We start from the raw sequence: 10,895 nt of genomic DNA, 5'->3' as shown, positions 1-10,895 counted from the left end.
TTTAGTCCGTACAATAGTTGTAGCATCCTAGGAATAATGTTAGCATATTTATACACTCTCGCAGACAGCATGGCTGGTTTCCATCACCCCGGAGATCCTTACTTCCCTAACCAGGGAAATAACGGATGGTTAGACGAGGAGCCTGAGGAAGACCCCGAGGAGGAATCTGACAGGAAGAGGCAGGAGTCGAGGGCGAACCTGCCGAACCAGAAGAAGAGCAGGAGGAGGAAGAAGATGAAGAAAGCTTTGAGGAGGAACCCGACGACGGCGAAGGGGGTGATTCGGATGTGGAGTCCGAAGTCATCAACCCCCCTTACCCGATTAGGGTGCCCGCTTACAGGGTAGGCCTCACTGGTCCTACACCTCCCTGGGGTATTGATCTTTGGAGGTGGAGCAGACAGCAGGGACAACGACCCCCGTTCGGCATGTCACGCGAGTTCTTTGACCTAAGGGACGGAGGACCGGCCGATCGAGCCCTTCCAGTCATGGTGAGACGGTTACGGAACACCGGCGACCTCGCTCAGAGCACCGCTGACTAGGTACGCCAGCTGTGGACTAGGGTCGAGCGTGCAGAGTAGGAGACACAAGACGTTCTTCGAGAGTTCCATATGAGGCAGGTGAGGTGGGAGTCTCGACTCCAGGACGCAGAACGACTGATGGCTCGCCTTCAGGGAGCATCCACTTTCTCAGCACCACCCCCGAGCACAGCTCATCGCGATTAGGGATGGACTTATCTTACTAGGTCATTAGGATCTATGCTATGTACCCGACTCTATGTTTAAATGACTACACTACTCATAGAGCCATTATGCTGTCGAACTAATATCACTCATGTATGCTCTTACGAGCAAAATTTTCATGTATCAAATGCGGATAATATTAGTAAACTTTTATGTGTTTTATTTTGAAATTATAATCTGCTATGTGTTGCGAATCCATGATTGTATGCTAATTTGTAGAAGTACTTAAGTTCGTGCCATGCACCTAGTCGGTAGGATAACAACCTCACAGAAACCACATACACTCAACATATTTCCGTTTCATGACAGAAAGATGCCTCGATGACCTACTCGCGGAAATCCTGGACCAACCCCACCCGAAGTTGACTCAACTGCATTCCAGGCAGCCGTATCTGCTGCGGTCACCGCAGCAATGGCACAAATTCACCAAGGGAACAACGGAGGAGTCAACGGACAAAGGGTCGGGAGTTCGAACAACGGAATGAATCAAGGACCCACCAAAACATGTACCTACAAAGACTTCACAAAAGCCAAACCACGAACCTTTAACAGCGCTGGAGGAGTGATCACCCTGAAACGATGGGTCGAAAAGGTGGAATCGGTGTTCGAGATATGTGATTGCCCTGAAGAGATGAAGGTGAAGTTTGCTGCATGCACTTTTGTTGACCAAGCGCTCACTTGGTGGAACGGACACGTGGAAGCCATGACACTCCCCGTAGCCAATTCCATGCCATGGACAGAAATGAAAGAAATGTTGATGGCCGAATACTACCCTCGCGGTGAAATTCAAAAAATGGAGCAAGAGCTGTGGAACCTCACTGTCCGGAATGCTGATATAGATGCCTACATATCAAGGTTTAGCGAACTATCTCTGTTGTGTCTTGGCATGATCACCTTGGAAGGAAAGAAGATCGAGCGATTCATCTGGGGACTAACCTCCCCGATCCAAGGAAACGTGATAGCTGCAAATCCTGAAACTTTTGAAAGTGCTAAGAGATTGGCCAAGAAGCTTTATGACCACAACAACAAGAAGGGTGAGAAGCCAGCGGAGACCGAGGCCAAGAAGGAAAGTAATGGCAAGAAGGGGAAGAACAACAAGAGAAAGGGGCGTCAAGGCTCCGAGACCTCCGAGAAGCAGCAGACAGTGGCGGTTAATGCTGCCACCACGCAAGTTCCGGCCATACCACATGCTCCAGCCTCAGCTGCTCCAAATGCTCCTAGACCTTATTCCGGTAATCTTCCCAAGTGCAACAAGTGCAGCCTCCATCACAATGGAGAATGCAGGGAGATGCAGTGCACTAGTTGCAATCGGAAAGGGCACACGGCAAGGTACTGTAGGACTTACCCTCCTCAGAATCAACAACAGGGAAGCAACAACAACAACAACTGCAACAACAACACCAACACCGGCGGCGACAATGCTGGACCTAGCCACACCTGATATGGGTGTGGAAGGACTGGGCATTTCCATCGAGATTGCCCTAACAACAACAATCTCAGAAATGGAGGGACAAGAAGGGTGCTGGCCATGGGTCGGGGGGAGGCAATTCAGGATCCCGCTGTTGTTACCGGTACATTTCCCCTAAACCACACTTATGCATGCATCCTATTTGACACCGGAGCAGAGCGAAGCTTTGTGAGCAATAAGTTTAAACATTATTTAAAACAACAACCACAGAAGCTCAATGAAACCTTTACGGTGGAAATGGCCAACGGGAAAACCGAATCCACTGGGGAAATCTACATCAGATATACCCTAACCCTGAACCAACACGTCTTTCGAATAGACTTAATGTCTGTTTCCATTAGGAGTTTCGATGTGATTATTGGCTTGGACTGGTTAAGCCCCTACCATGCTGAAATTATGTGTCACGAGAAGGCCATTCGCCTTCGCCTTCCCAATCACGAAACCCTAGTTATTTACGGAGACAAACCCAGCACGAGCCTTCGCCTCATCTCGTGCGTCCAGGCATAGAAGCATCTACGAAAGAAAGATTTGACGATCTTGGCTCACATAGTGGATAAAACCAAGGTAGAGGTTAACATTCAAGACATTCCAGTAGCACGTGAATTCCCAGACGTATTTCCTGAAGATCTTCCTGGAGTACCCCCAGAGAGACAAGTTGAGTTCCGAATTGACCTCGTTCCAGGAGCAACCCCTCTCGCTAAATCGCCTTACCGGCTAGCTCCTGCCGAAATGCAGGAATTGTCCAGCCAACTCAGCGAACTCATGGGCAAAGGATTCATCCGACCCAACTACTCGCCATGGGGAGCTCCGGTCCTCTTTGTCAAAAAGAGGGACGGATCTTTTAGAATGTGCATCGATTACAGAGAGTTAAACAAACTCACCGTCAAAAATCGCTATCCACTCCCACGAATCGACGATCTATTTGACCAGCTCAAGGGGCTAGTTATTTTTCTAAGATAGATCTACGGTCCGGGTACCATCAGCTCAAGGTCCGGGAAGAGGAAATTCCCAAAACCGCTTTCCGAACTCGTTACGGACATTATGAATTTGTCGTAATGCCCTTCGGTCTAACAAATGCCCCTGCTGCATTTATGGACCTGATGAACCGAATTTGTCAACCATTCCTCGACAACTTTGTCATCGTCTTCATTGACGACATTCTAGTCTATTCCCGAAGTGAAGAAGAGCATGGCCAACATCTTCGACAAATCCTAGAAACCCTGCGAACGAAAAAGCTATACACAAAACTCTCTAAGTGTGAGTTCTGGCTCCGTAGCGTGAACTTATTAGGTCATGTTGTTAGTCGGGAAGGAATTCATGTGGATCCTTCTAAGGTCAAAGCCGTCGAAGGATGGGCAGTCTCGATGACACCCACAGAAATCCGCCAATTCTTAGGCCTAGCAGGCTACTATAGGAGGTTCATTCAATACTTCTTGAAGATCGCCAAGCCACTTACCTCGCTTACAAAAAAGGGCGTACCATTCAAATGGACGGACAAACAAGAAGTTGCATTCCGAACCCTGAAGCAAGCCCTCTGTAGTGCCCCGGTACTATCTCTACCAGAGGGAACAAAAGATTTCATGGTCTACTGTGATGCGTCGAATCAGGATTTAGGTTGCGTTCTCATGCAGCGTGGAAGAGTGATAACTTACGCATCCCGCCAACTAAAAACACACGAAGTAAATTATACAACCCATGATCTGGAATTGGGAGCAGTGGTCTTTGCTCTGAAGATTTGGAGGCATTACATTTATGGTACGAAGTACACCATCTTCACGGACCACAAAACTCTCCAGCACATCTTGAATCAGAAAGAGATGAATATGAGGCAACGAAGATGGGTTGAACTATTAAACGATTACGAGTGTGAAATCAAGTACCACCCGGGCAAGGCCAACGTGGTAGATGATGCCTTGAGCCGGAAGGAGTACACTAATCGGCGTGCAAAAACTCTCTCAATAACCATCCAATCTCACCTAACCACTCAGATCGGGGTAGCCCAGTCAGATGCCATGAAGACGAAAAATAGAGCAAGCGAAGCATTACGCGGGATGGAGAAGAATCTAGAGGTAAAGGAGAACGGAGTATACTATTTCATGAACCGTATTTGGCTCCCTAAACTCGGAGGATTTAGGGAGGTAGTCATGAATGAAGCTCACAAGACGCAATACTCCATCCATCCCGGTTCGGACAAGATGTACTTGGATATTAAACAACATTATTGGTGGCCTAACATGAAGGCAGAAATTTCCACCTATGTCAGCAAATGCCTTACTTGTGCCAAAGTAAAGGTGGAGTACCAGAAGCCCTCGGGGTTATTACAGTAACCGGTGATCCCCGAGTGGAAATGGGAAGGAATTTCTATGGACATTGTGACCAAGCTACCCAAGACGTCAGATGGATTAGACACCATATGGGTAATAGTTGACCGACTGACGAAATCCGCTCATTTCCTGCCAATAAAATAATCCTACAAGATGGAGAGACTGACACGATTATACATTCGAGAAATCGTGAGACTTCATGGAGTACCAGTGTCTATTATCTCAGATAGAGACAGTAGATTCACTTCACATTTTTGGCAATCACTTCAGAAAGCACTTGGAACCTATCTCGACATGAGCACCGCTTATCACCCACAAACGGACGGTCAAAGCTAACGAACCATCCAGACGCTCGAAGACATGCTTCGCGCATGTGTGATAGACTTTGGGAAGTCTTGGGATACCCACTTACCCTTAGTTGAATTCTCCTATAACAACAGTTATCATTCGAGCATCAAAGTCGCTCCTTTCGAAGCACTATATGGACTTAAGTGTAGATCACCGTTGTGTTGGGCTGAGGTGGGCGACACCTAGCTAACAAAGAAACTGGCATCGGTCGAGGCAGTAACGGGACCGGAGATCATTCGTGAAACCACGGAAAAGATAGTTCAAATCAGAGCTCGACTACAAGCATCACGCGACCGACAAAAGAGCTACGCTGATAGACGGCAAAAGCCCTTAGAGTTTCAGGTCGGGGATCGAGTGCTGTTAAAAGTTTCACCTTGGAAGGGGGTCATTCATTTCGGAAAACAGGGAAAACTGAACCCACGATACATTGGACCTTTCGAGATCGTTGCCCGAATAGGTCCATTGGCGTACAAACTGCAGCTACCGGCTGAGCTAAGCAGTGTACACCCCGTGTTCCATGTTTCCAATCTAAAGAAGTGCCTATCAGATGAAACTCTCGTCATTCCCCTTGACGAGATTGAAATCAACGAGAATCTCATGTTCGTCGAAGAACCATTCGAAATCATGGACATGGAGGTGAAGCATACTAAGCAAAGTCGCATCCTGATCGTGAAAGTACGGTGGAACGCGAAGCGTGGGCCAGAATCACATGGGAACGCAAAGACCAAAAGAAGCAAAAGTACCCTCACCTATTCTAGCATTCTCAAATCTAGCTTTCAAAAGAATTTCGGGACGAAATTCCCTCTAACGGGGGGATGATGTCACAACTAGAAATTTTTGTGCCTTGTAACTACAACACTTAAGCCAAATTATGAATCAAAGACATAAGAGCATGTATGATGCATACTCTATGACAATAAAATTTCAAACAAACACCCCATGCAAGCATTTCAAGTAGTCAATAAGCAATTGGAAACCCTAGGAGTTCTTGTTTAAGTCCCTTTTTGGACTAGGAATTTATTATTGGGCCCAATGGACCAATAAGCTTCCAATTTTACCATCTTGGGCTTAGAACTCTTAAATGGGCTCTAGTTGGACCCACTTCTATGTGTTTCAATATTTTGGGCCATATTGGGCCTAAAGTGAAATAAATTAATTACATGAACCATTTTGGGGCATAATTTACCTAATTTAGCCCTAATAGGTCATAAAAATTAGACTTTGATTTATTTGAGTCAAGCATCATCTAGCTTAACTATAATATGGGCTTAAGGGCAAAAAGCCCAAAAATCTCCTCTTTCCCTCTCCATTCTCGGCCCAAGCCCAAAGGAAGGGAGAGTTGACTTTGGGTGTGACACCTCACCATTATTCAAGGGACCTCCATGCAAGAGGACTCATACTTCCATGCACCATCCTTTCACACATCTCTCTTCTCTCCTTTCTTCTTGATTCTCGGCCAAACCCAAACACACACACATATACTTCACTCAAACTCTCTCAAAAGAAACTCTCTCCACTCCTCTCCAAGTGTTCGAAAATTAGGAAGCTTTCAAGGAGGTTTTTCCCACAAACACATCATCTAAGGTAAGTTGATGTTAGAACCATAAGCTAGTTATTTCATTCCATTCAAGAATCATCACTTAATCCATTCAAACTTATGATTTAGCATCTAAGAAGCATCCAAGTTCGAGATCTTCCAAGGAAGGTTGCTAGGGCCGAATTTTTTCTCATTTTTCCTTCCAAAACCGAAACCACACCCAAGGTGAGCTTCATACCCCCTCTTTTCGGTTTTTATGAGTTTTGTGGGTAGAATACAAGCAAATGTGTAGATCTATGAGTAAATGTATGCCTTGTATGATTTTTATGCTTGTATGTATGATCTTATGTGTTTTGTGATGAATATGTTAGCCAAAAAGCACCTAAAAACCGAGATCTACAATATGAGGAATGAACTAAACATAACTTATACCATTTTACACTAATCAAGTCAAGAAAAATATTTTATTTTGGTTAGAATGAACATTTTTGGACTTAAAACCCATTTTTGGGCTCAAATTGTAAAAAATACAAAAACTAAGGGCCCAAAATGACAAATGATAATTTCTGGAGGTTGACAAGAGTCCAAACAGTTTCTAATATAAATTTTCTGAATATCAACACTTTTGAGGGGCTTAAAATGTAAATTTTGAACATAATGGGCTAAATTGGGCTTTTCGGCCCAATAAGCCCCAAATTGCGAGATTTTTGAAATTGAGGGGCTGAAAATGCAAGTTTCTGTAAAACAGGGGATTACAAGTGTAATAAAACTATTTCAAGGGTCAAAAATGTTTTTCAAAGTCAAAAGGGATTAAAAATGCAAAAATTTTCCATTTTGGGCCAAAACTGTAAAGTTGCGAAAATGAGGGTTCCAACCTAGAAATTTTCATTTTTGAAGGACTTAAGCTATTTAAGAAGTAAATCTGGGCTGAAAATGTCTTTTCAATAAGTTTTGATACTAAAGTGTCAAGAAAAATGGTTTAAGGACTAAAATGGAAATTCTTTTATATAAAGGGTTAAAAGTATAAATTTTATCCAAGAAGGGTCATAAAAAGGTAAACTCTTACTTTTAAACAATAAATCCCTTAAGATAAAATACGAGCACCACGGCTACCGGCGAAACGTAATAACAAACTCACTTTCAACACCAATATCGTTACCAAACGAATTGATTCGTCTTGAATCAATGACGAATCAAAAATCAATAAACAATAGTACTTCAATAAACACGCAAAATTTACGAGAAGTTAATATACAATCTTTGGGCATGAAAGTTTCAAATCGTGCTTGTTGGGCCTAGCTAGCCCAATAACATGATCTTTAGGCCCGAAGGGAACGCGCTTACATGTTATTGGGCCTTCTATGACCTAATTCCATGTAAAAGGACTTTCAATAGCTTTATTGTGCTGTTGGGCCCCAAGGGCCCATTGGTACTGCTAGCAAAGTCGAGAAGTCAAATGCAATTCGGGCCAAGTGCCTTTCGCATTCCCGATAGCCTTGAACGACTTATGGAAATAATGGGGACTTCGTACCTTCCTTTCTCCTCGGTTGTGGGGCTATGAGAAGTCAGGGTGGTTGGATTAAGTGAGTAGTAAGGACGAAGCCTAAGGGATCGTTTGTATTTGATAGTTATAAACTAGTCATCTTCATTAATGCGTGATTATAACGACTCACAACCCATAATTAATCCAATGTCACCTGGAATTATTGGAAACAATCGACGTATCGATATAACAATAAACAAGACACGAAATTTTATGTATGAGGAAAACATCAGGTTTTCTCGGGAAGTTCAACACTCTTACCTAAGTGATGTATACAAGGTTTAACAATTATACACGTTTACAAAAATCGACAAGCATACTACGGATCTCCACACTTTTTCTCACATACAATATTCGTTTCAGAAAATATCGGATTTTCTGGGTTTTCAAACTACACAAAAATCATTATTTTTCAAACATGACTTATGAACTTACCAACATTTCATATGTTGACGTTTTTCCAAAATACTTGTATTCTCAGGTAACAGGTAAATTGAAGAATATGTATCCAGTGGTGTCACGGTGTTTTGTTTAAATTAGTATCGAACGGTTTAAGTTATGGAAATGTAATGTTTAAAACAATGTACTGAATGTAAACAATATCAGTTGTAATATTACAATGCATGGTGATGAATGATGTTATGATTGTGAGGGTAGTCAAGTGAGTCACAATAGCCCTCGGACGTTTCCGCCGTCTGGTTTGGGGGTGTGACAATTTGTTCTTGAAACCTTTCAAGACCATTAAAACTCCCACTGACTCCTTGACATATAAGGTTCTTTTATCAAGAAACATTTCTTGACAAGCAAATATTCTAGAGTTAGTGTAGCTTTTATCAAGACAAAACACTTCACAAAATTGGTCCTAGTTGATCTTTGTCTTTTCCAAGACATTACAACTTACCAATTTCAAATGTGCAAGAATAAGAAAACCTTTTTCAAATTCCACATTTGATGAGTGTTATGAACCTACTTAAGATTTGTCACTCAATTCGCAATCTTGGAGTATGACTCTAAGATTTGATATTGGAATAAAGTATGATTGACTTCTTGATTTAACCATTTCCACAATTCCCGATTCCTCTTCTTAGACATACAAATGTACTAAGACTCACTTAGAGGACCAATTGAGATATGGTTGTTAATCATTAAGACTTTATCATAAAACACAATAAAAGGTACTCTCCCTTCTTCTTAGAACAGATAAACTTTTATCTTTCTTCCTTCTTGATTCTTCTTATTGGTTCTGCCATTCATTGAAACCTTTTCAATTAACTCAGAGTTACACTTAATCTTATAAGTATAATCATATTTACTAGACTTTAGTAAATCATGACGAATATCTTTATCACTCTTGTTATGGACTTGATCGATGCACAACATTGCGAACTCGATCTCCTAGTCCTTCACTTGACTCTTTGTCAATGAATTGGTCTTGAATTTCCCATTATAAAGTTTCTCATTCATCATGCAACCAAGTTGTATGATTCCAAGTTTTATGTCCAATTGAAACTTGGGCGATGAGAAACTCTCCCTATTTGGAAATTTCTCGACATTTCCACAAATAATATAATTAAGAATCAAATCCATTATTGCTAATAATAGAAACTTTCAAACATCAATTTTTCATACATGCCAGTGCAAGGATAAATAAATAAGATAAAATCAAATTTTATTTTATTGCGGAAAAACTAGTCCTTACAATGCAATTCAACTGAAAAACTATGCTATTTCATATTTATTAGCAATCTACCCTAACTCTAAAGTAGCAGCTCAAAAAATCCGATCTTTGAATCCATGCGATCGAAATCCATTTCTTCATGATCAGATTCAGCACTCTTCTTCCTTAAGCTTCCTTTCTTTTTCTTCGATCCTGCAAAACATCAAAATGTAACCTTATCACATCATGTATTAAGAATCAAAACATAGGAACTTATAGAGTTAGTTAATGGATTTTAGCTGAAGTAGAGTCATACGTCTTGACTCTCCCATCTCTTAGATCTCTCAGGTAAACAGGGCAGCTTCGTCTCCAATGCCCCTTCTCTTGGCAATAAAAGCAAATGGACTCCCTTGTCACATTACATGGGACAATCTCATGCTCAGTCCTTTCTGGACTTTCTATGTTGCCAGTGTCTTATGAAGTATGGGAGTTTGATCGACCAATCAAGTTTGCTTGACCAACACGCCAAATCATTGCTGATTCAACAGCTATAAGCGAATAAGTGAGATCAATTAGGGTCACATCGTGTTCCATCATATAGTACTCTCTTACGAACTCACTATATGATTCAGGAAGTGACTGAAGAACCCAGTCAACAGCCAACTCACCTGAAATCTCGACACCCAACATCCTTAACCAGTCTATGTGTGACTTCATCTCTAACATGTGTTCACACACATGTTTCCCATCTTCGTGTTTACTTGCCAAAAGGGCTTGAGTGAGCTTGAACTTTTCAAGCCTTCGAACTTGTAGGTTAGGGAGAAGAGTCGGAGGAGGTGGAGGAAGTGAAGCATGACTCTCATTTCCTTGATCGTATCTTGGAATGTCATCTTCATTTGGAAAGCTTGTTCCAAAGGATTTGGGAAGACCATTGTAAGATTCAGACATCTACAAAATGGGAGAAAATTCAAGTTAAGTTGATTGAGTCCTTAATAAAACACCCAAATGAGTTATTAAGGCTAGGATCCAACACAATACTCTACAACCTAGAAGAGGGATGTCGTAATCTAGTTGTAGAATATTTGAAGGTAGGTAAATGACGATTTACCAATTTCCACCATGAAAAACGAAAATGAAGTTTAAGTGTTAAATGAATTGAAACTCCTAGATCTTTTGAGATTCATTGCACTTTTCAATGGCATGTTTAATCTCGATTATGCCCTTCAATTTGTGACTGGGATACCGAGGATCACAAATAAGTTATGAATAACCATACGA

The sequence above is a fragment of the Lactuca serriola genome, chromosome 3, assembly GCF_051521515.1.
Source record: "Lactuca serriola cultivar US96UC23 chromosome 3, Lser_US96UC23_V15, whole genome shotgun sequence".
NCBI classification, from domain to species: domain Eukaryota; kingdom Viridiplantae; phylum Streptophyta; class Magnoliopsida; order Asterales; family Asteraceae; genus Lactuca; species Lactuca serriola.
This window is presented reverse-complemented; position numbering follows the sequence as displayed.